At 41.0% G+C, this 26,816-nt stretch overlaps 1 protein-coding gene across 4 annotated transcripts in view; it reads right to left on the reverse strand.

Moving 5' to 3' along the window:
- The window catches only part of SMPX (small muscle protein X-linked), a 66,972-nt gene that overhangs the window by 1,572 nt on the left and 38,584 nt on the right, over positions 1-26,816 (reverse strand). Inside the window, exon 5 of one of the 4 annotated variants that reach the window (XM_055268918.2) lies at positions 19,749-20,106. The exons of the other annotated variants lie outside the window; for them this stretch is intronic. The gene's annotated coding sequence lies outside the window, so the exon portion shown is untranslated. Of the gene's footprint in view, positions 1-19,748; positions 20,107-26,816 lie in introns of those variants that run through there. 4 annotated transcript variants of the gene reach the window in all.

Raw genomic sequence — 26,816 nt, forward strand, 5'->3', positions numbered from 1 at the left:
CTACTACCATGTAACTTTGTAGTTTTCTACCACTGTGGGTGGGGTATGATTCCTCATGCCTGAGTTTGGCCACACATCTTGCTTTGGCCAACAGAATGAGGCAGAAATGGTGGTGTACCAGTTTTGAGCCTATGCCTCAAAAGGTATCACATGTTTTTGCTTACTCTTGTATTTCTGCTGTTGCCATAACAAGGGTATGACCAGGTTAGCCTTCTGATCCCAGAAGAAGGACAAGAAATATGTGGAGCAGGGCCACCCCTGCTAAAGCACCCTAACCAGGCCCCATGTAGAGCAGAGCCCCCAGATGACCTGCAGACACATCAGTGAGTCTAGCCAAGATCAGCTGAGCCCAACCTATATCAGCTGAGGCCAAAACACATGAGTTAGAATAAGAAATTATCTTGTTTTAAACATTGAATTTGGGGTGTGATTTGGTATGCAGCAATAGCTAATTGATATGGTGCCACTTCTTTTCAAAGCTCTTGTAATGCAGGGATTCTTGAACACTATTTACACATTTGTTTTCCATTAGTCTTTGGTGTCATTCCTTGTGTGTTTTACTTATGTGAGTGAGCTGAATCTTTTCTTAAAAATGGAATGCTCACCTTTTGTATTGCCAATGGCTGGAGAAAGAAAACTCCATGCACAAGGATATTCCCCCTGCTGGGGCAGAAACTCTGGTTTGGCACCCTCCATAACCCTTGTTTTTCTCTACTACAAAGGCTGGTGAGTGAAATAATATACTCTATTTCTCAGTCTCTCTTAGAGCTAGGGGGAGCCATGGGACCCAGTTCTGGCCATTGAGTCCGGAGAAGTCTACAGCAGAGATCTATCTATAAGAAAGCTTCTCTTTCTTGCATATTTCTTTAGAGATCACAAAGCCCATAGTGTCATTGAACATTTCTAGCATTGCTGTGATGCAAGTTGTGTTGTACTCACTGTTGAGATGAAATACATAGAGGTTCAAAAATCAAAGTAGCTAGCTCAAAGCTCATAGCTGGTAGATAGAAAAACTGGGATTTTAACAGGGGTGTCCTGACTTTGGGGTTGTTTCTACTCCACTAACAAGGTATGGATGGTTTGTGAACCAGAGGAAAAGGTAGGAAGTTATTAATGATTGCAAAACTGAAAATGCTATCAACAGCAGTCAGCATGGGTTCTTGTATTTCCCCAGCATTTTATCTTATTATCAAAATAACACAATATGAGATTTACTCTCTTAATACATTTTAAGTGTATAATACATTATTGTTGACCATAAGTACAACGTTGTACAGCAATGTTGTACAACTACCACTTCACTCTTTGATTCTATGTGTTTAACTATTTTAGCCACCTCATATAAGTGGAATCATGCAGTATTTGTCCTTGTGCGACTGACTTATTTTACTTTGCATACTGTCCTCAAAGTTTATCCATGTTGTCACATATTGCAGAGTTTCCTTCTTATTCCAGGATAAAAATTCCAGTGTATGTGTACCACATTTTCTTTATTCATACATCTACCAATGGACGTTTAGGTTGTTTACTAATTTTTTTAAGAAATTATCAATTTTCAGTCCATGCCAGTCACAAAGTGGAAGTAAGATACCACCTTCTTCCCAGCCCATGGTTTCTGAGTGACCAGCAATTTCGCAGCTTCATCCTGGGGTATTAGGATCCAGGCTCATCTCTGGTCATTCTCCCTCAAGTATCCTATATTCTGAGTTCACTAGACCACTTTTTGCTCCTGTAATGACAAGAGCCTTTGGGCCTCTCCCTCTTTGGTTATAACTTTTGACTAAAATCCCACCTCCCCATGATTCTCCATGTAACATGCTGAATTGTGATTGTTTGCTTATATGCATCATCTCACTCCTCTCATGTTTCCCACTATAGCTGCCCTGCCACTAGGCTAGGATCTTTTAAGGATATAAATATGTCCTATTCATTTTTACATCCCATTGCCTATCATGGCACCTGAAACATAGCAGGGGTCCAGTGATTGATGAGTTGGACTACTGGAGAAATGAAAATAGGAAAAGAACTGGAGTTGCAGTTATAGCCAAACCCACATTCTTCAATGTGAGTCAGCAGTAATGAGTGAACCCTCGTAGATGCAGAAATCCAGGAGTGTTGGATTGATGTGCTATGTCTCCGCTATGCTACCAATTCTGCCCTAGGTCCCAGCTCTAGCCCCATGATGGCCAGGGTATGCTCTAGCCACTTTACTGCGATGGTCACTGTGCTGGATGACATATGGCCAGTCTCTCTGGCTAAGTAAGAGGCCCATGACAAGCTTCCCTTGAAGCTGAGGTATTCCTTGGGCTTCTCTGAGCAGCATGGAATGGGTGATGATCCATAGGAAATTGTCACTGAAGCATGTTTTATGAGGTGTGATTTCTCTCCAAGATGTGTCCAGACTGAGAAGCACCATCTGCAACCCAGAAATGGATACCATTTATATGGCAGGCTTGATATGGACTCTGATAATCCTGTATCTGTCCCAGATAGATAGATGAAATTATGGCTATACTGAGAAACATAGGATGAGCCATTTGCATTGGAGAGCCATAAGATGTCCTTCATGACTGGGTTCAGCTTATAGGCCTCTCTGACTTTGGGACAGTTTTATAAACATAGAGAACTAATGAGTGGATAAAGAAAATGTGGTATATATACCCCATGAAATACTACTCATCCATAAAAAGGAATGAAATAATGTCTTTTGCAGCAACTTGGATGGAGCTGAAGGTCATTATTCTAAGTGAAGTAACACAGGAGTGGAAAACAAAAAATTGTATGTTCTCATAAGTGAAGCTAAACTATGAGTATGCAAAGGTATACAGAGTGACATAATGGACTTTAGAGCCTCAGAAGGGGAAGGGTGGGAGAGGAGCTAGGGATAAAAACAACATATTAGGTACAATGGGCACTACTCCGGTGACAGGTACACTAAAATCTCAGAATTCATCACTATACAATTCATCTATGTTACAGAAAATCCACTTGTACCCCAAAAGCTATGAAAATAAAAATTTTTTAAAAAATAGAGAAATCTTGATCCAGTTCTCCCAGACCACCACGACCACTGTGAGATGACCATATTTAGGAAAATAAATGCATGGAATTCTTAACATAACATTAGCCCCAGGGGAACTGTGCTCTTCCTCTTTACTTACTGCAGCTGAGAGCCAAGGAGGCCTGAAAAAAACTGTGAAGAGGGGGAAGCTGGGCCAGTGCTATCAACCTGTGCTCAGGTGGGAGTGGAGAAACAGCTGATGGTGGCAGTACCAATTTTGAGCACCTACTACGTGCCAGGCACTCCACCAACTGATTACATAGCTACCTTGTTCAGCCTACAAAATAAACCTGATTCTTCTTTGCAGAAGGAGCCAGGCATGAGGTAGCAGATGAAGCAGGAGCCATTGCAGGTGTCCTCCTGCAGATCACCCTGTCCCTCAATTTCCCCCACTCCTGGGTCCTGGTAGAATTCAAGAAGGCCCAACATGCCTGGAAACAGGACTGCACTGATGGACAAGGTCGGATGTAGTCCATCCCAGAGTACAAAGTCCCCGGACGGCCAGAGTCTCCATCCTTGGCTTTGTGGGACTCAGCGTGTGCTCGGGATGCTGGCACGATACCAGAATACAAAAATTTGGGAATCCAGAGACCTGAGCTCCCTGCTCTGCGTCAGGGCTTGAATTTAGAAATGAGAAACAATGGGAAGGGATCCAGAGCTAAAATTGCCCACTCTGTAAAGCACTCTTGTTTGTCAGGGTGTTGGAATGCAAGTGTATTGGGCTGTCTCCAGGGCCACGCTGCTTTGCTACCTAGACAACAGCTGTCAGCTATTCTCCTGTGCCCTGTTCTCCTGTATGGGGACATTTGTGAGAATGATGGGGAAGGTATGGCAACCAGCTGAAAAGTCATTCTCTAGCTACCCCACATAACTTTTGTACCCAGACCAAAAATGACATGGAAGCACAACCTCTAGTTTACATTTGGGAAGGGCACGTCTTGGCTGGTGTGGGGATGATACACCAAATATCTCCCTTGTGTCACCCTAAGTCCAGACTGAGGAACATGTGATGTTTACGCCTTGCTGTGACCCATTTATAGCTGTGTTACTCATAGTTGCCGTGGCCCCACGTACATCATGTGGGAAATGGAGTCCACTCAACACTTGTCTGCATTTTGTCCTTTAACCAGACACTCAGGGGCAGTGCAATGATTACTTCCTCCTACGTGGTGTTAAATCATAGAGCCATAAACACAGTGACACTCGAAAGTACTTGAGAGAAGGTAGTGCCTCATGGTCTGGTTCCATATGCAATGGCCAACCATGCACCCAGGGCAAACTGGTTAAAGCTCTGGAGTTCCTTAGAGGGCATCAGAAATAAGACAAACGCCTGGCATTTGTAAAGTCTTCTAGAGTTTACAGAGCACATTCACACATATTGTCCCTTTTACTCATCAGGACCACACCCTAAGGAAGGTGGTGCAAGCTACAACTAAGGCTTGTAAGGAACAACACACACCCAAGGTCAGAGAGGCGCTCAGCCTAGAATTGCACCCAAACAACTCCAAACCCAAAACTCTTTCTTTTTTCCCAAACAGGTACTTGTAAAGTCAGAGAAACAAAACTCTAAATAAAAATTAGGAACATTTTTTCCTAAATTGTGAAACATCCACCAAAGTTGCCTTTGCAACTCATGAAGCCTTCGGTGGTTATAGTGAAAATTGAAATGCTTCTAACAATAACTATATAAAAACAGGGAAGAAGAGGAAGGCATAAAGACCAGAACATTTGCCTTGGTCAAATCCTGCACCTGAAATCCAGATTAAAGTAGTGTTACATGCAGGACCTGGATAATTCGAGTGACCGTAAGGAAAAGGCAAATTGCATATCCAGGTTGAATCTCATTAAAATATTTTTTATTGATCCTATTGTATTGAGAGTTTGTTATATTGGATATCAACTCAGAGTTAGGGGCTGGCAACTAGATACATTTGTTTGGTGAGATCTTGGTGGGGAAAGGGGCATCGTCAAAGACCGGTCACCATAGGCCGCTCCAGATTTTGTGGGAAATTTCTCTTCATCCATCAGAACGTAGTCCTCCCTGTTTCTAAAGGGGCCACCAACTTCATTGGAGAAATATTGACCCAAGATTTCCCTACCAAGGCAGAGTTCAATAACATCTAGAGGTAGACAAAGTGATAAATAAGTCAAGGAGACTGCTGTCTTGACCAAGAGGTTCTCCGCTTTTCCAAAGACGACAAAATCTTTCTATATTGTTTATGCCTTGGCATATGAGGCCTAGAGACAATGGTGATTATATCAGAAGTACCAAGAATCCTCCTACAACTGTCCAGCAATGATCTGTGGCAGCCAGGGGTTCTGGAGCAACCAAATGGAAAACTAATTTTTTTGGCATTTAACTAACAGAACATGTGAAACAAATGTAGGTCTCCCTGCCTTCTTCCCATAATGCATTCCTGGAAAGCACATTGTCATAGAGATCACCTTAAAGCTGATTGATTGATTGTTTTCACAGTCACAATGATGGTAATGAGTGGTCCAAAGACTCAGTAGTCAGATAAAAAGATGGCCTTTGATGCATTATTAGGCAAAGCTATGACTATAAGGCTTTATAGTCTTTTAAAATAGTAAAACTTTTTCAAAGACGAATGGAACTAGAGTTTTGGTATTGCTCCTCATTTTGGAAATTAGGAAATTAAGATCCAGAGGGGTTGAGTCACTTGTCCAGGATCACACAGCTAGCTATTGGCTGATCCAGGATGAGGTTTGGAACTCTTTCTGCTACACTAAATTCTTTTGCAAAACGTGTAAAATTAGCATACATGTATTAGTCTGTTCTCACACTGCTAATAAAGACATACTCAAGACTGTGTAATTCATAAAGAAAAAGAGGTTTAATGGACTCACAGTTCCACAAGGCTGGGGAGGCCTCACAATCATGGTGGAAGGCAAAGGAGGAGCAAAGTCACGTCTTACATGGCATCAAGCAAGCAAGAGAGAGCATGTGCAGGGGAACTCTCCTTTATCAAACCATGAGATCTCATGAGACTTATTCACTATCATGAGAACAGCATAAGAAAGACCCGCCCCCATGATTCGATTATCTCCCACTGGGTCCCTCCCATGACACATGTGAATTATGGGAGCTACAATTCAAGATTTGGGTAGGGACACAATCAAACCATATCAATAAGTAATCCATACATATCGACAGTACATTAGAGGCACACATTAACAACTGACACACAGAAATGTATCTGTAGTGTACCAAAAAGTTGACTTAACAAATATTCATGCATTTGTTCTAATGAACACCAAAATTTCGCTTAAAAATATTTTTTGCCTTCTCAGAATCTAGCAGTGTTTCTAAAAATACTTTATATAGAGTAAAATGCACAACTCTTAAGTGAACTTGATGAATTTTTTTACCATGTATATATCCATGTAAGGCCTTTATTTTTACATAGCTTTTAAATACTACTGTATATGCCAGCAAATCCATGGGGTTTTGTTCATTTGAGAAATACTAGTTTCAAGAGATGATAAAACAAGTTTTCCTTTGAAAAGAAAGGGAGACGAAAAGAGGGGGAAAAAGGAAACCATCAATCATCAGATAAATTGAGAAATACTGGGTTAAGCAAAGATAAATCACCTTCTTAGTTTAAGGCCTCCTTGGAACTTTAAATATACAAATATATAGTGTGTGTGTTAGGTGTGGGGACCATACCGTTGTATCATTTTCAAAATTTACTCAATCACTGAAGCATTTTTCCAGTTTTATACTGTATAAGTTATTTATCATTCATTATATCACAAATAGTATCCATAGTATTTCATCAGGTGGCTGCACTAGAGTTTGCTTAATTGGAATCCTATTATTGGACATTTAGGTTCTTAATCAATTTTGCTACCATAAATGAACACAACCTTTTCCATGTGAACATTTTCTTTAGAATGGACTTCCATCAAGACACAACTGGGTTGGAAGAGGTACAAATCCACAATGACTGGGAATTTCTCCATTTATTAACCCCCCCACCCGCATCATTTATACTGCTGTGTGCCTGCTATACAGAAGATGCTTAATAGTTTTTGAGATTGTGCGTATGTCTTTTTCACGATCACTTTCCTATTCATCTTTGTGGATTTTCTTAAAGGAAAATCAGTAACTGTTTTCTTGAGCATTCCTTTGATTTCTACTGAAGCTGCATGTTTTCTTAGGCTTCTCTACTAATTATACATCCACTTTTGTGAATTGTGAGTTCATTTCCTTTGTCTATTAAGGTGTTAGCATTTTGCTTTCCAATTTACATGGGCTCTTTACATAATTATACATTTCATGCAAAACAATTTTCTTGATAGAGTTTGCTATTTAATGTTTGTTTTTTTTTTTTTTCCAAGTACCTTTTTTTTAATTATCGAGAATTTGAGGGATGATTTTGATGGCTCTTCTTTAAAAAGCTGCCCGGGGAAGTTTAAATCAATGCCTTCATTTTTTCCTCTAAATCATTCCAACCATTATTTTAAAAGCTACTTATATCCAAATCTTACCTTTTGAAGCTATCATCAAATGACTTAATTCTATAATGTTAAAAGACATAAGAGGCCAAATAAAGAAGGATGTTTATGGAAAGGAAGAAAGCATAATTGATTTGGAGATTTGAGATCTTGTTTATAGGCTGTTGTAACTCAGTCTGCTGTGTGTGTGTGTGTGTGGGTGTGCGTGCGCATGCATGCACGTGCGTGTGCTGGTGGGGGGCTAAACCACCTAGAATGGGAGTTCAAACGTGGCTGCACATTAAATCTCCTGGAGGGAGTTTTTTAAACCATCCCAAAGCCCAGGCTGCCCCAAACCAATTACATCAGAGTCTCTGGAAGTGCGATCAGTAATTTGTAAAGCTCTCCAGGTCTCTGATGTGCAGACAAGATTGAGAACCACAGCCCAAGAGGGCTTCTCAGTCTTCAACATCCATATGAATCCCTGGGGATCCTGTTAAACTGCAGATTCTGACTCAGGAGGTCTGGGGAGAGGCCTGAGACCACACATATCTAGTAACTACCCAGGGGATGCTGTTGCTATTGGTCCATGCACCACTTGAAAATGAAGGTTGTAAACTAGTAGTTTTCAATAGAGGGAGAGAATGATTTTTGCCCCCCACCCTGTGGTGGGCATTTGGCACCATGTGAAGACATTTTTTGATTATTACAATCAGGAAGGAGAGGGTACTACTGGCATTTGGTGAGTACAGGCCAGGGATGCTGCTAACTATCCTAGAATGCCCAGAACGGCCCCAGTGACAGAGTTGCCTGGCCCAATTGTCAATAGTGCTGAGGTGGAAAAAAAAATTGCTGGTTTAGAGACAGCTGTTTCTGATGAAAGAAAATGATCTCAAACCTGAGCTAGAACAGAGCTTTGTGCACTGGTGTGTTAAGTGGTCCCTTCTGGGAAGCACTGCTGATAAAACATATTAGTAATTTTCTAATCAACTTCAATGAGATTAAGAGCCCCTTCTGGGAGATCTGATATACCTGCCTCACTAAAGTCACCTTGTAACAGAGTTTACGGATCACTTGCACCTCGTCTCACAGTGTTATCTAACCACATGTTTTCCTATTCCAAGTTTTAGAACTGGATTTTTGAAGCCTCTTTAAGCAACTTTGAAGTAAAGCTTTGACATGTGTTTCCAATCAATTCATCAGAGAACTTGCTTTTACACCCTTTGCCTTGCCAGTCTCCAGGCTGTTTCCCAGGTGGGACCCTGTCTCTGCAGTCAACAAATGTTTCCTGAGTGTCTACTGTGGAGACATTTTCACAGCCCACTCTGCCTCCAAACCCAGCTTTCCTGCTTTCCAGCTATGCTACCTTGGGCAACTTACCCAACAACATGAACCCCAGTGTTCCAAAGGATAGGGAAATAATATTGTCAAATTCACAGAGTGGTTGGGAGGATAACATGGTAAAGCATTTAGCAGAGTGCCTCTGACATAGTCAACATATACTATTACTATTATTCAGGGACAAAGATCCACAAAAAGCTTATAAATTAAAACATCCCTTCCTCCTTTTCTATCTTCCAAACAAGATTCAATCTTTGTCATCTTGGCTTCAAGCTCTTTGTGGTGCTGGCGGTTGGGGAGATCTAAATGTGTAGAGAGGGAACTGAAAAAAGTGAACTGAGTCTAAATTACGTGGAAAAGGGGCTTGGGGACTCAGTGGAAAATAGGATTTCTTGGAAAGAAAGAAGAGAGATTTGAGGTAAAACGTCTCTAGGATGAGGGAATCTTGGGCCAATGAGAAGATTAAATTTTAGGTAGTCTTACTGTGCGTTTTACAATGTAAATCTTTTTTCTTTTTTCTTTTATTTGTATAAATTTAAGGAGTACAAATGCAGTTTTGTCACATGGATACATTGCATAGAAGTGAAGTCTGCTTTTAGTGTAACCATCACCAAAAGAGTGTACGCCGTACCTGTTTACAATGTAAATCTTTCTTAGGTGAAGATTTACATTCCTTCTGGGGGCTGATATGGTTTGGTTGTGTCCCCACCCAAATCTCATCTTGAATTGTAGTTCCCATAATCCCCACATGTCGTGGGAGGGACCCGGTGGGAGGTAATTTAATCATGGGAATGGTTATCCTCATGCTGTTCCCGTGATAGTGAGTTCTCACAAGATCTGATAGTTTTATAAGGGGCTTTTCCCCCTTTTGCTTGACACTTCTCCTTCCTGCATCATGTGAAGAAGGATATGTTTGCTTGCCCTTCCACCATAATTGAAAGCTGCCTGAGGCCATCCTAGCCATGCTGAACTGTGAGTCAAACCTCTTTCCTTTATAAATTACCCAGTCTCAAACATGTCTTTATTAGCAGCGTAAGAACAGACTAATACAGGGACCGTCTTTGGAAATCAATGTATGTTTCTTTTGGACACAGCTCTGTGCTTAAATATGCTTAAATGGTCTTAAAAGTGGAAAGGAGAATTCCTAGTTTTATATGGCTTACATTATATGCTAGAAAATGTATTAGGCACTGTGGATATACTAGTGGACAAGTCAGGCAAGTTATCCTCCTTCATGGAACTTAAGATCTAGAAGGAAAATCAGAATAAACAATGGCAATCCAGTCCTCCATTGTGATGGGTGCTGCTATCCTGGGACAAACACAGGAAGCCATGGATGCTTTACCCAGTTTAAGAGGCAATGGAAAAGTTTTTCAAAAATAGGATTTAACTGAGACTTTAATGATGGATAGGAGTTAGCCAGATAATGAGTACGGGAGGGAACAAAGATCAAAAAATAATATTCTGAGCATGTGTAAAGGCCTAGAATCAGCATGGCACCTCCATCAGCTGGCAGAGGTTCACTAGGATTGGAGCGACGAATGTCCTGCACAGGTAGAAATGCAAGATGAAAAAAGCCTGCCAAGTCTGAGACAGTTAACACAGGCCCGAAGGGCCGCTGAAGGATATGCAGTAGGGCAGTGACCCGATCCATTTTGTGGGGTTTGGTTTTGTATTTTTTGAAAGATCCGCTAACTGCAGGGCTCTGGCAACTGAAAACAAGTGAGAAAAGGCTTTGAGTAGTGAAGTGCACAGGTCACTTTGACAGCTGTGGGCCATTAATGCTCCAATTGTTCAGCGAGGTCACCTGTGTGACAGCAACAAGAATACATAGTGGATGAATGAAGTTTGCAAACCTTATTTCAAGGTGAAAAAAGGGGTCAAACATATGAGAAGATCACAGCACTTATCCAATGGCTCATGCCTGAGGATTGAGAAGGGAGTCCATTGTCCATTAGCAAAGGCCCAGGGGCTCCTCACTGAAGCATTTCAGTTCCAGATCTCAAACTTCCATCGAGGGCTCAGGAAAATTCCCACAGGTTACACAAACATTACTTTGAGCAGTAAATCCAAGACAACCTGCAAGTGACCACATACTGTTGAGCAAGCAGTGGGAACTCATACTGAGCTCTCTTCTGGCAATTTGCAGTATTTTGTGGGCTGTGAGGAATTTGAGCTTAAATAAAGCAGAAATGGGCAGTCTCTCAGATCCCTTGGCTTAATTTATTGAACAGGGGAAATAAGCCTTGTGAGGGAGACAGTTCCATTCCTAACGATTTAACCATTAATAAAGCCCTGCTATAAATGGAACTCAGGAGAGAAGGTAGCTTGTCAGAGGGCAGAGGAGTGGGCCCCATTAGACAAAATAGGTCAGGCGGGGAGAAAGTTGTCATTTCCTGACTAGTTAAGCTGATCAGACATGACAAGCCTTGTCGTTTTTGAACTGATTGAAAAAGGATAGCGAATATACAAGAGGTTGCTTTCTTTTTGTTTCATTTCATAGAAGATGGCTATTTCAAAGAGGATCCTGAAAAGGAACTTGATAATATTTAGCACAATTTTGAGTTTTGTGCTTTAAAACGTGTGTGTATGTTGGCCTGAGTGTGTGTGTGTTTTCAGAAACATAAGTTTTCACAGAAAAAAATTATGTGCTTCTCCTAGGAAGTTACTTGGGATTCATTCACTTTCATCTGAGATTAATGGAACTCCAACTCCTGGGGAGAGTTTTTCCTCCCGTTAGTTGGATTGTTCGTAATATCCTCTGCTTTTTTCTTGTTATGGGTTTGATCCTCAGAAATCAGAAGAGAGGCCGGGCGCAGTGGCTCACGCCTGTAATCCCAGCACTTTGGGATCCAAGGCAGGCAGATCACCTGAGGCCAGGAATTCGAGACCAGCCTGGCCAACATGGTGAAACCCCATCTCTACTAAAAATAAAAAATTAGCCGGATGTGGTGAGGCACGCCTGTAATCCCAGCTCCTCTGGAGGCTGAGGCATGAGACTGTCTTGAACCCGGGAGGATGCAGTTGCAGTGAGCAGAGGTTGTGCCACTGCTCTCCAGCCTGGTCAATAGAGTGAGACTCCATCAAAAAAAGAAAGAAAGAGAGAGAGAGAGAGAGAGAGAAAGAAAGAGAAAGAAAGAAAGAAAGAAGAGAGAGAGAGAAAGAAAAAGAAAGCAAGCAAGCAAAATAGAGAGCAGGAAAACCATTGCATATGGGAGCAAGCTGAGGAGAGGGAACAGTGTGCAAAAGCTAAGATGTATCACTCAAACAATGGATTTTTAGTTCACTTCTGGATTTGCCTCCCTGCAGAGTTTCTGCCTTCCTCTCCCTCCTTTTGGAGCCCCTCCCCACTAATGACTCAAGGACATGAAGAAAAGACTTTCCTCAGTGCTCATACTATGCACTGTGCTTGTGTGCTGTCTGGTTTATAAGGGCTTTCTCTGTTAGAAGCATCAGGGAAACTGGCTTCACATTTGGAAATAATCTTCCTAATCTCCCCAAAGATAAACAACGTTTGGTGTTTTAAATAAATGTAAGAAATTCTGGGTAGTAAGGATCAGGAGGGGTGAAAGAAAAGCAAATACTGAAATGTCACAGCTATGTGACTTTGAGAATCTCACTTCTTTGGACCTCGGTTTTATCATCTAAAAAACAAGGGGGGTACGTGGCTATGGTAGGCAGCCTTCAAGATGGCTCCCAATGATTCTTGCCTCCTGATATTCATATCCTTCTATAGTCCCCTTCAACATAAAATAGGGCTGGCTTGTGTAATCAGTAGCATGTTACAAAAATGACAAAGTATGAATTCCAAGGCTAGGCCATAAAAGACTTTGCTGCTTCTGCCCTGCTTTTTCTTGAATCACTCACTCCAGGGAGAGTTGACTGCCATGTTGTGAGGGCATTCAAGCAGCCCAATGGGTGGGTCCACATGGGAAGGCACCAAGGCCTCCTCCTGATAGCAGTTATCACCAATTAGCCAGTGATGTGAGTGAGCCATCCTGGAAGTAGATCCTTCAATCTTAGTCAACATCTCACTACAACCTCATGAGGGACCCTAGGCTAGAACCACCCAGCTAAGCCACGCTAAATTTCTGATCCACAGAAACTGTGAGACAATATTTATTGTTCTTTTAAGTTTTGAATAATTTGTTACACAACCAAAGATAACTAATACAGCTGCCTTAGCCCAACTTCAGCTCTTGTATTTTATGTATCAAGGAATAGGCGAATTGATGGAAACCATGAAAAGTTCGTGTTTAGTGTGACATGTCAAAAACTGGATCCTGGCTACCGGGTAGGACCATATTGCTTGGGCATTTATGAAATGGGGAAGAAAGATAAGTAGCCAGACTCTAGAGAGCTGGCATCCTGAGAACTTATGGATTCAGCTTTGTGGGAGTGGGCAACACAGCTGGCTGACCTTGAACCAAAGTTTACAGTGCAACTGCTCAGCACCCAGTGATTAGTCCTTAGCATGTCATACCACAAACATAACCCACTTATGTTTATATATGCAGAGACTGAACTTGTTAAAAGAAACGCCAATGGAATAGGCACTTATTTGGGTTCTCCCTATAATGAGTCATTCCCAAAGGGTGCAAGTGGGATTATCTGAAGGGAATAGTGGCCCTGGCAGTTTTTAGAGGGAGATGAATTAGATAGGGGTTAAAAATTGCTGAGTTCATAGTTAAACCCACGTGATTCTCCAGGGTAGGGTACGTATCTGGAAAGCAGTGAGTATAGAGAGATCGCTGGATTAGGCTGGGTCTTGGTTGGACTAAGTGACATTGATAGTCCCATAACCTGTAAGAATATGACTCTATATATTGCTGGGTAGACACGAGTCACAACCCTGACAAGACAGCACATTTATTAGTGGGAGCTAGAGTATCCTCAGCCCCTTCTAGGCCTAATATGGCTATTGTTTGGACTCATATGGCAGTCCTGAACTTAGTATCTCTTTCCCATGTCCTATGCCAAATAGAAGCTATGGCTCACCACTGGTTCACCCTATAAATAAATGCACATGTATGCTGCATGACTTTCCAAGAATGCTTGGCTGTTTTCCACCGTTGAATACTTTCATCTCAGCAACATTCAACCAAAGAAATACTTTCCCAAGCAAGAAAGATTTCAGTCTAGTTCATCAAAGGACGCTCTGAGAAACACCTTCTCAGTCCTTCTCAGACGAAGACACACATCAGGATCACCTGAAGATTCTGTGAAACATACCCATTCCCAGGCCTATCCTGCCACCCTCCAAGAATTAACTGATAGCAAGTGGCACTCAGCAAGTCCAGGTGATTATAATGTGCACTCAGGGCTGAGGACCATCGATCTAACTGTATCCAACGTTTTGCTGCTGCCTGACTCTGTAACTAAGAAAATTAGAATACAAACGGTGGTTCTCACCCAAAGCCCAAGGCTGGACAACTGAGTTGTTCAGAAACCAGCTTCAGTTCTTCTGTCATGATATTTGAGAAAAGCTATAAAGCTGCCTATCAGGCTGGGTGCAGTGGCTCACACCTGTCATTCCAGCACTTTGGGAGGCTGAAACAGGAGGATCTTTTGAACCCAGGAGTTTGAGACTAGCCTGGGCAACATAGTGAAACCCCATCTCTACTTAAAAAAAAAAAAAAAGCCAGGTATGGTGGTGTGTGCACCTGTGGTCCCAGCTACTTGGGAGGCTGAGGTGGGAGGACTGCTTGAGCCCAGGAGATCAAGGCTGCCGTGAGCCATGATCATACCACTGAACTCCAGTCTGGGCAACAGAGTGAGGCCCTGTCTCTAAAAAAAATAAGATAAAGCTGCCTATCAGTCTGCCAAGTAGCTGTGATCCTTTGGTCCTGTCTTTTCTTGGACTTGAAAAGTGTTCAAATTTAGAAAATCTTTTGTGTTTTACTTCCACTGCCTGGACAGCCACAGAAGTATACTTGAATGAAAATTATCAAACCCAGCTTTTTTGTCTCAGCATATATTTGAACCTTGGCAAGGCCTTATTTAGAAATACTTTCATTAGAGATTGGAAAAATGACTTCATTATTCCCAGTCATTTCATCCAGGCATCTCTCTGTATTATTTCTTACAACTGCATGTAAATCTAGAACGATCTCAAAAAGTTAAGAAAAAAAACCAGGTGATGGGCTGGATTTGGCCTGTTGGCTTTGGTTTTCCAACCCTTGAACTGTAACGATGTCAGCACTTACTAAACAGCTACAGAAATGAACATTGTATCAGTAAGGTTAAGTGACTGGTGGGTAAGTTGATGTAGAATTCCTCATCCTTTACATTAGGATTGTCCCTCATAATTTACCCAGCTCATTTCAACCCCATGGACCTGTCTGCCACATTGAGAGTCAGACTGGGGTAATGATTAAAAATCAGACAGCCTGGATTTGACTCCTGGCTGCCCCACTATCTAGTTGTGTGACCTTGCGGAAAGTCATGTAACTTCTCTGTGCCTCAGTTTTCTCACCTGTAAAATGGAGCTCTTACGTGTATTAACTCACTGACGTCTCACAAGGTAAAGGGCTTGCAACAGTGCCTGACCGTTGGAAGCACTATTACAAGCATTTGTGATTATTGCTTCATTGATGCTTAGTATATATAAATTTCAGCAAAGAAATCTGACCAAGCTTCTCACTGTACTTTTGGAAACTAGCCTGAAAACTGTGGAGCAGGTGATGGGATAGCTAGGGGATTTCTGAATGTCCAGACCTAAACAATCTGACTGATGGCTCTAGGTCAGTGGTTCTCAAAGTGTGATCCCAAACTACCACCAGCAGCAGCAGCATTCCCTAAGAACTTGTCAGAAATGCAAACTCTGGAACCCATCCCAGACCTACTGAATTGAAAACCCTAGGGCTTTGGCCTGGCAATCTCAGTTTTAGCAAGCCGTCTAGATGATTCTGATTCATGTGAAAGTTTGAGAACCACAGCTCTAGGCCAATCTGAAAAGGGTTTCCTTTGCAGTCACCCACAGGATGCTGTCCTTGGTGCTGCCCTGTCCCCACTCTCCTCAAGGTCTCAGTTAAAGATGAGAAAAAGCTGGCTTCTCAAATTGGCAGGTCATCCATGCAAAGCCAGCCTGGCGGAATAATGACACTATTTGATGCTAGAATGTGGACCTGAAATGATCTCTGTGGGTTGGAAGTGCCAGCCAAAATTGTTTTGATTTTTAATAGAGATAGCTTTATTTTTACCTAGTCAAGTTTCTAACTCAAGTTTCTTGGCATTTTAACTCCTACACGTTCAGTGAGGTTGTCAGTGGTGCTGTGGGTATCCAGGCACTGTGACCCCAGTTCGCACCATAGCATAGGCTGCAGGAACCCAACCAGTAATGGAAGGTTGGCCCTGAGTACAGGAGCAAAGTCTGGCCTACCACCTCTTGGTATTCCAGAATTAGATCACATAATAAAAAAAGGGTGCCACACAGGAGAGAAAACTGAATCTGGACTCAGATGGCATTGGGGGTGGTGATGAGGATCAGGAACCATTCTAATGCACTTGCATTTGCCATCTGTGCTGGTCTAGAGCATTATCAGCTGTTTTGTCTTATCTGGGGCATGAGCTCCTCTTCCTATGTGCTGGGAATCCCTGCCAGCCAGGGGCTCTGACACCAGCTGGGTTGCTGGGGTGGCCTGCTCCTGGCAGCGAAAGCAAGTCTATAATTGGCCCATAATTGGATTGGATTTGGCTCGGAATGACTCCCAGGCTCTCTCTCTCCTGACAGATAACAAGCAGTAAACTTTGTATATGACCTCGCAGGGTGTCTGGGACACCATTTCTTAGCTGTCAGTGAAATGAAGAGCTTTCCAGAAGAGTTGACCTTTAGGGCAATGGTTTGGGGACATCTTGAAGTGAAGTTTTCCCCAGACCCATTTGTTTGCCACCTGGTCTTTCTGAAATTAAGACATTTCAACTCAATTTCCAAATCCTGGATCAAATCTGTCCTCTACCATGTGTGTGCATGTATGTGCATGTGTGTGTGTATGTGTATGTGGTATGTTTGTATATGTATAAAGATTACAGTATGACTTTTTAAAATTAAACAAGAAAATAGTAAACAGAGGTAGAAATTGAGATAACACATTTCCTTTGAAATATATCTATAGATAGAGGTGGGTAGATTAATCTTGAATATCTTTCCATGTCAGTGACAAAAGTCCTTCTGGGTATAAGTAGAGCCATTATCTGTTCAATTCTGGCCCATGGAATGGATTGTAACTAATCCCCTTCCTTGGCACCTGTTGCAGACTACATGGTGATCCTACTTTTCTGATTAAAAGGGATTACACCCATTTTCTACAGATGGACTTCAATAGGCTTAATTAATAATTAGTCTTAAAATGAACCTTCTCTGGAGGGAGAAGACAATACAACCCACAATCTTCCACCCTTTGTGAAGTTGGAAGTCACGTGAGATTGAACTGCAAAGTCAATGCCTGCCCCCTACCTATCTCACAGAACTGTTATGAAGTTCGAAAGAGAGAATGGACATGGAAGGACTTTGGAATTCTTAAAATCAAGAGCAAGGGTTTGTTAATATTATTGCTACTATTATCCCCTAGTTAAAAGATGTGATTTTGCGTATGTTATAAAACTTCCAAATAAACCTGTTTCCTCATTGCCTGGCCTGTGTGATGCCGCTTAAGCAGCCATTTCACAAAGTCTCCAGGCTGCCATGTTCTCTGGCACCTGTATTTACTAGTGACTGCCTACCTATTATTGCAACGTAGACATAACTTGATTATCAAATTAAATAATATCAGATAGAGGGAGAAAACACCTCTGTAAGGTAATCATAGCTGGAAATTAAATGTGAATGGGGCATAACCCAGGACAGGGTGTCATAGAGAAGACACCCAGGGCACTTCTGGACATTGAGATCGATATAGCTCTCATTTTATTTTCTGGACCAGACTCCAATAGTACATAGCCTATGCACAAAAGATTACTAGAAAGGTGAAATGTCTATTTCTGGCCATAAAGCCCATTCAAAATGCTCAGGAAAATGCTGTATAAAGTCCATTGTTTGACTTTTCTTTGAGAGTAGGGCAATGGCAGCTCAATTCTCCAAGTATTTCTTAAGCTGATTCTCTTCAGAGAAAAATCAAATTACAAACGAGATGCATTTGCTAGTTAAAAATTAGGGCAAGAGGAGGGAAATTCCTTGAAGTCTCCAAAACAAAATGAAAACGCTAAAGTGAAATGTTTGTAATTTTTCTGTCTTGAGACAAAGGCCTTGGAAACATGAGCTGCTGCAGGTTTTGAAAACTGGAACTGCAATGCCTCCTCCAGGAGGAAGAGGACAGTTGCAGGTTAGAAATCATCTCATGAACTGGCTCAAGCTCAAAGGATTCAGGTGATTGAGAAAGAGATCCTCCCAGATGTTTGCAAGTGCTTCAATGAGCTCATATTAGTCACAGATAAGATAATTAATGGATTTTAATTTTCAGTGAGCTTTCTTCATATTCACTGGGGAAATGTGCAGAGCTACTCTTCAGACAGTATTTCACTTAAAAACCAACCAACCAATCAACTCCTAGCCTTGGAAGCAAGGGGCAGAGGGCAGAAGGTATGGGCAGACTGTGAGGACAGCAAAGGGAATGAAGACTTCCTGGAAGCTACTGTGTACCAGGAGCCCCATCTGAGTCAATTCACTATCTTTATGGTGCCCTCTCAAGACTTACATTGTTATTCCTATTTATAGATGTGGCTCAGCGTGGTCAGGAAGTTGCCCAAGGTCACTGAATTACTACGTGCCAGAGCTGCAAGTGGAGGACGGGTGTGTCCTACTCTTTCCAGCACATCCAGTGTACAGTGGCTGCTGTAAGGTGGGCAAATGTGCTGCAGAAAGCCTGTCCATGCCACCTGACACAGCCACAGCCCACTCTGCTATGATCGCCCCACTTCTTCCCGCAGAACTCAGATTCCCAACCCTTCTCAGCAGTCAGTACCAATGAAACAGACACAACACTCAAAATGAAAACTGTTTGTCTTTCCTATAAAGTAGGAACACAAAACTGGAAAATAGGACACTGGGATTTTAGACTGGTACTGACCTTGATTCCATTGCTCCTGGGACTCACTGCTAATAGATAGGGGATCTTAAATTAAGTTCATTCTAATGGTAACATTTTGTAGTTTGTAGTAGCTCCCATGGTATGCAGAACTTTAGATATACACACTATGTGATTCAGTGCTTCTCAGCCCTGGAACTATCGGTGCCTGTTGTGGGGACCGTCCTGTGTGTTGTAGGATGTTTAGTATCATCCCTGGTCTCAAGCCCCTGAATGCCAAGCGTACCCACCCTGAGGTGTGACAATCAAAAATGTCTGCAAACATTGCTAAATGTTCCTTAGGGTGGACAGCAGAATTGCCTCTGGGAGTTAGGTATTCTTCTCATTTTTCAGATGACGAAACTGAGGCAGAGCAATTATATAAAAACACAAAACAAGGGAATAGCAAAGCCAGGGCATAAACCTATACTTGAATCACCTCTCTTCCACACTTCTTTCAGTGGAATAACTGTTTTCCAACATCCTGTCTAGACTCTTTCTTTGTCTCCTGTATTCAAAGGCTGTGCCTTGTCATTTCTTCTTCATTCCTGCTGCAACCACTATGTGCTAATATCCCCTCTCACATCCTTACCCAACTAGACTGTGAGTCCCTTGAGGGATGTTGTCTTGTATCACCTATTTCTAATGTAGTAGTGTCTGAAACAGTCAGTGAATAGATGTTCATTTCATAAATGAGTGAATTTATCCAAGTACTTTAATCCTTCCCACTCAAATCCAATTCATGCTGTCAATTTGCATTATGAAGAAGAAGGTTAATTTGGCCAAGATAAATTCCAACTAGCCCATGTACAAAATGATCAGGCAATGAAAACAGTCTGAATAGATGGATGATTGAACACTCAGAATTTAATAAACCTATTGGGGTAGTTTTCAGGAATTAATTGTTGCCTCTGAAACTAAAATGCAGCCATGATTCTTATCATCTGTATCCAAATTGGGGGATCAGGTAAGAGCTAGGCAGTAAAATATGTATTACTTGTTAAGGATTCTATTACATCGGTGACAGGTGGAAGGAAGTGCCAGTATCTTCTAGGGTGGAAGGACGTGCCACTGTCCTTCCTATAGAAGGCATCCAATGACTTTCTGGCAATAGGACACGCTTGCTTTCGGCTGTTTATCCAGCAGTCCAGATGAATTGTTCTGAGCAACCTCTGTGCCACCTGCCTGGACGAAAGAGACTCCAATCTGTCGACTGCTTAATAGAAATTTCCCTCAGTGAGAAGCCAATTGACTGACCCTGCCTCTGATTAAACCAGCCACCCCCTTGCCGTCTGCATAAAGTCCTAGACCAGAGGGTGTGGAATGATCAGTTCACAGGCAGGGAGCAGTGGTAAGGGAGTACAAGTTAAATTTGCAAGTCTTGATTTGCTCCTCGTGATTCCTTCTCCTTCTCAAATGCCACAGCATGTGCAGGGAGTTAAAATGAGCAGCATTGTCACGATGCAGCCAACCCTGATTAGACAGCCTGGAATTCACTTCCCCAGTTTTCTGCGTGGGCTGCACACAGCGTGAGAGGGAATGAGCGAAAAGGCTTCATGGGTCGGAGACTGCTGCACCATGAATGACACAGAGACTCCTGACAAGCCCTTGCTCATCTCCGGAGCAAAGGCAGGTGGGCTTTGCAGCGGTCTGGTATTGCTCTGCTGCAGTTTTGTCAGCACTGGGCAAAGTCTATGTCATCCCCAGCACTGCCATAATCGGTGTTTTTCTGTCTCCTCTCCTCTCCTTTCCCCTCCCCTCCTCTCCCCTCCTTTCTGTCTCTCTCTCTCTCTCTCTCTCTCTCTCTCATACTTTCTCTGTATTTATGGGCATTAACTCTTCCTTTTTGTCAAAATCCTTAAAAAGAGCAAATTATTTGTGCTTCCATGCAATGTTGTGCCCATTAAACTGTGAACCAGGGTAGATGCTCTGGCATATTTGAATCCCTAATGCCTGATATACTCAGCATCTGGTGCATCTTTTGTGTTTAGTAAATGCTGACTAACTAAAAGAATGAATATGTGAATGAATAAACAAATGAGCAAACAAAGGAACACATCAACCAACATGCCAGGGTTATGTTTCAGTGTTCGTCTTTGTGACAGTGACAGTTTCTGCAGTCTCTTTAGCCTTTGCTTGCTTTGCACTGACCCACCATGGTGAAATATTATTTGCAAAGACTATAACTAAAAGAACATTTTTTAAGAATGCAGTGGGTGATAGTGATTAAAAGGACTGGCTGTTTAATGTGACAGATGATGGTTTGCACCTCACCTCTGTGACTTACAATCTGGGTGACCTTGGTCAAGTTGCATAAACTCTCTTAGCCTTCACTCTCCCATAAACAAAATGAGCATTGTAGTAATACCCCATGCAGTCAGAACAAGGAATGAATGAAATAATGCATGTGAGGTGCAAGATATGGTACCAGGCATATCACAAGCATGTAATAAATGGGAATGTTCATGATGACAATAAAAATGATGACATTGATATTGATGCTGGTGACTACTAATTCTTAACATTAATACTTTAGAAGACTTGATGAGCTGCTGAGATAATCTACTGCTTTCTGATACATTTGAGATGAAAATATAACCTATAAAAATAGTTGGGTTTGAGGCAATTCCACATAGACCATATACCATAAATATGTTTAATCTGCCAATTGACAAGAATCATATTTAAGAGTGCTTCATTCCTAAGTCTTAATTATTGTGAAGAGATTATAAATATTGGGCAATTAATTACTTTACTCTTTTTATTACTGTCTTAATTTCTGTGAAGTGCAATGCATTGATTGCTTGGAAAGAAACGTCCGCAGCAAGCTGGACCTAACATCAACCTTTCAAGCAGATAATCAGGGTTACTCACTCTCAGCAGTACTGACATTTGGGGCTAGATCATTCTTTGTTGTAGGAGGCCATCCTTGGCATTGTGGGATGTTTAATAGCATCCCTGGCCTCTCCTCACTAGAGGACAGTAGCAGCCCACCCCTAGTTGTGACAATTCAAACTGTATGCAGATATTGCCAAATGTCCCCTGGGAGGAAAATTCCACACCCTCCCCCCATTGAGAACAAATGAGATAGAGTAATGAGTTCCATTACATTGAGAGTAGAACAGGTGCCAGGTGTAACTGTCTTTTGGCCCACGGAAATGTGTGTGCCAGTATAGGAAGATCAACAGAATTGGGTTCAGAGTCACCTCTGCTTTCCACCAAGCTGCCTGAAGCAAATGTGCTTCTCTGGTCTCAAGTCTACTCTCTAAAAGCTCTCGCACCAATTCCAATTTCTTCCTGATAATTCACACACTAGACCCTCCAAATCTCTGTTTTAATCGAAACTACACTGGTAGCTTCTGTGTGTTTACTGTTGAGAGGCTCTTAAAGCAACAGCCACAATCAACTCAAAGCCTTCTTGTGTTCACTCTCAAGAGTCCTTTACACCCACACAGACCGTAACCAGGGTCTAAAACAAGAGTTTTGCCAGCCAGGAAAACAAATGAACAAGACCTTGATACAGTTCAGAATCACTGCAGAACCTGTCTTTATCCTAACCAAGTGAAGATCAGGAAAAATTTAAAAAGAGCATCACAAATCAAAAGAAATGTGGCTTCACTAGAGAATGAAAAATCTCAGCATAAAACCATTTCCTTCAGAGAAAGTGAATAGAGCTCTGTAATTGGGTCAAAGCAGGGAACATTTCAAAAATGAGGACAAAAAATTTCCACAAACCATAGAGAAGACATTTGGAGAAATGTTTTTAAGTCTAGTTCTATGTGAAACAATAAATCAGTCCTCTGTCTTCTGGCAAAAGGAAAAGGTTATGAAATCATGATAAGTCAAAGACTATGAGAAATAAATCATCCTAATTCTGAAGGCTGCAAAGCAACATGAAAAATAATCTTGTGATAAAATGTAAAGTGGAAAAAGCAAGATACAAAACTATACAAGTGCTATAAATGATGCTATGTAAGAAAAATATATAAGAACCAGTTCCTATTTACTGAGTGATTACCCATCCCAGGTACTGTGCCTGGAGATACTTTTAAAAATACATCTCCCTAACCCTTCACAACTACTGACTGAGAGAGGTGCCATTTTCTGCTTTTATCAAACAAGAAAATAGAGACATAGAGTGCAAAGTTGCAAACGTAGAAGGAAATGAGACCAAGTCTTCACAACCCCAAATCAACATATTGTTAGCAACTTGGTTGTATTGCATCCCAGATGTAAACCCAGATGAAAAGACTAGAAGGGGAAATACCAAAGACAGTATTTTGCTAAAATGGTGATCTACTGGGCAATCATTTTTTATTTCCCAGCCTCTGTTACATTGTTATAGTATTTATACAAATAGATTTATTACATTTATTATTCCTTACCATTTGAAAGGAATGATATTTCCATTCATGCATCAATTTAAACATAAGTTTACTATAAGATGATAAAGGGCATGTTTCCCAAATATGGAATAGGCACTAATATTGATTTGATTGGTTGGTTATGGGAATTGAGATCTTTTTAATATAGTCATTTATAACTGTAAACTTCCCTCTAAGTACTGCTTTCATTGCATCTTATAAATTTGGGTATGCGGTATTTTTGTTTTCATTCGCCTCAAAGTATTAATATTTTTAAATTTACCTTGTGATTTCTTCTTTGACTCATTGGTTATTTAGAAGCATGTTGTTTAAGTTCCACACGTTGTGAATTTCCCAAACTTCCTTCTGTTATTGATTTCTAATTTCATTCCATTATGGTCATAGAACATACTTTGTATGATTTCAATCCTTTTAAATTTGAGACTTATTTCATGGCCTAACATATGGTCTGTCCTGGACAATGTTCCATGTACACTTGAGAAGAATGTGTACGCATGTACTCTGCTGTTGTTGGGCAGTGTTTTATATGTGTGTATATATACATATCCACACAATATACATATAATATATATACACACATATATGTATATATAATGTATATATACATAATGTATATACATGTATATATACACATACATAATGTGTATATATACACATACATAATGTATATACGTGTATATATACACATACATAATGTATATACGTGTATATATACACATACATAATGTATATACGTGTATATATACACATACATAATGTATATATGTATATATACATACATGTATATATACATTATATATACATACATGTATATATACATTATATATACATACATGTATATATACATACATGTATATATATACATTATATATATATATTTTAGTTCTAGTTAGTTTATGGTGTTGTTCTTGTCTTATATTTCCTTGTTGATCTTTTGTCTAGTTATTCTAGACATTATGGAAAATGGGATATTGAAGTCCCCAACAATTATCATTAGATTGTCTGTTTCTTCCTTCATTTCTGTTGGTTTTTGCTTCATGTGTTTTGGGGGTCTGTTGTTATGTACTAAATGCACCTTTTAATCAATTTTCTGGGTATATCAATTTGCTCTTCTTCCAACACTCTCAGAATTAGCCCTTGAATCAGTAGGAATGATGGTGATGCATAATGTTTAACATTTAAGAGTAATGAGCGCCTTATGTTCTCCCCTATCAGAGATGACAACTCTCTGGATGACAGGTTGGTAAATATGTCTTATCTAGACATAGATGTTATTTGAAAAATAAAGCCAAAGAATTCCTGAATACTAAGTTTTCTTCTGGCTTACACGTCTTTCTCCTCTTTTGAGGAATATGAGACAAACTTGACATTTTCCCTAATTTTTTAGTTTCCCAGAGGAACACAATCAATTAATTAAAGTCAAATTTCTGGGCCTATTACTGATTTTGGTCAACAATGTTAACTATGGACCTTGTGAGAGAAGCTAATCTTTCTTTTAAAGTGGTAAGCTCCCTAAGATCACAAGGACTTGGAATGTCTACATTTCTAAGTGGTCCCAGACTTGCTGTGGTCAGGGCACCGGCAACATCCTCCAGACTTGCCCTGTGTGCCTAATATGTATCATGTGAATTACAGCCTTTAAAGGAGCTATGCGATAGCATCATAAGGAAGATGTAAACAAGAAAACCAATACATTACAATTCAGTAAGTTTGTGACAGGATAAACAGAAGATGCTAGGGATGGGGCAGAGCACTGGAGGAAGAGGACTCTTATGGACTGAATGTTTGTGTCCCTCCCCCAAATTCGTATGTTGAAGCCTTAATCCCCAATGTGATAATATTAGGAGGTGGGGCCTTTGAGAGGTAATTAGGTTTAGATGAGGTCATGAGTGTGGGGTCCCCATGATAGAATTAGCACCCTTATAAGAAGAGGCAGAGACATCAAAGGACACAGCAAGAATATGGCCATCTGCAAGCCAGGAAGAGAACCGTCACCAAAACCCAACAATACTGACATCCTCATCTCTGACTTTCAGCTCCAGAATGGTGAGAAATAAATGTCTGTTTTTTTTTTATTATTATACTTTAGGTTTTAGGGTACATGTGCACAATGTGCAGGTTTGTTACATATGTATCCATGTGCCATGTTGGTTTGCTGCACCCATTAACTCATCATTTAGCATTAGGTATATCTCCTAATGCTGTCCCTCCCCCCTCCCGCCACCCCACAACAGTCCCCGGAGTGTGATGTTCCCCTTCCTGTGTCCATGAGTTCTCATTGTTCAATTCCCACCTATGAGTGAGAACATGTGGTGTTTGGTTTTTTGTCATTGCGATAGTTTACTGAGAATGATGTTTTCCAGTTTCATCCATGTCCCTACAAAGGACATGAACTCATCCTTTTTTATGGCTGCATAGTATTCCATGGTGTATATGTGCCACATTTTCTTAATCCAGTCTATCGTTGTTGGACATTTGGGTTGGTTCCAACTCTTTGCTATTGTGAATAGTGCTGCAATAAACATATGTGTGCATGTGTCTTTATAGCAGCATGATTTATAGTCCTTTGGGTATATACCCAGTAATGGGATGGCTGGGTCAAATGGTATTTCTAGTTCTAGATCCCTGAGGAATCGCCACACTGACTTCCACAATGGTTGAACTAGTTTACAGTCCCACCAACAGTGTAAAAGTGTTCCTATTTCTCCACATCCTCTCCAGCACCTGTTGTTTCCTGACATTTTAATGATGGCCATTCTAACTGGTGTGAGATGGTATCTCACTGTGGTTTTGATTTGCATTTCTCTGATGGCCAGTGATGAGCATTTTTTCATGTGTTTTTTGGCTACATAAATGTCTTCTTTTGAGAAGTGTCTGTTCATGTGCGAAAGTCTCAGGATACAAAATCAATGTACAAAAATCACAAGCATTCTTGTACACCAATCACAGACAGAGAGCCAAATCATGAGTGAACTCCTATTCACAATTGCTTCAAAGAGAATAAAATACCTAGGAATACAACTTACAAGGGATGTGAAGGACCTCTTCAAGGAGAAATACAAACCACTGCTCAATGAAATAAAAGAGGATACAAACAAATGGAAGAACATTCCATGCTCATGGGTTGGAAGAATCAATATCGTGAAAATGGCCATACTGCCCAAGATAATTTATAGATTCAATGCCATCCCCATCAAGCCACCAACGACTTTCTTCACAGAATTGGAAAAAACTACTTTAAAGTTCATATGGAACCAAAAAAGAGCCCTCATTGCCAAGTCAATCCTAAGCCAAAAGAACAAAGCTGGAGGCATCACACTACCTGACATCAAACTATACTACAAGGCTACAGTAACCAAAACAGCATGGTACTGGTACCACAACAGAGACAGATCAATGGAACAGAACAGAGCCCTCAGAAATAATGCAGCATATCTACAACTATCTGATCTTTGACAAACCTGACAAAAACAAGCAATGGGGAAAGGATTCCCTATTTAATAAATGGTG

This window comes from Symphalangus syndactylus, chromosome X (genome assembly GCF_028878055.3).
Source record: "Symphalangus syndactylus isolate Jambi chromosome X, NHGRI_mSymSyn1-v2.1_pri, whole genome shotgun sequence".
In the NCBI taxonomy this organism is placed as follows: Eukaryota; Metazoa; Chordata; class Mammalia; order Primates; family Hylobatidae; genus Symphalangus; species Symphalangus syndactylus.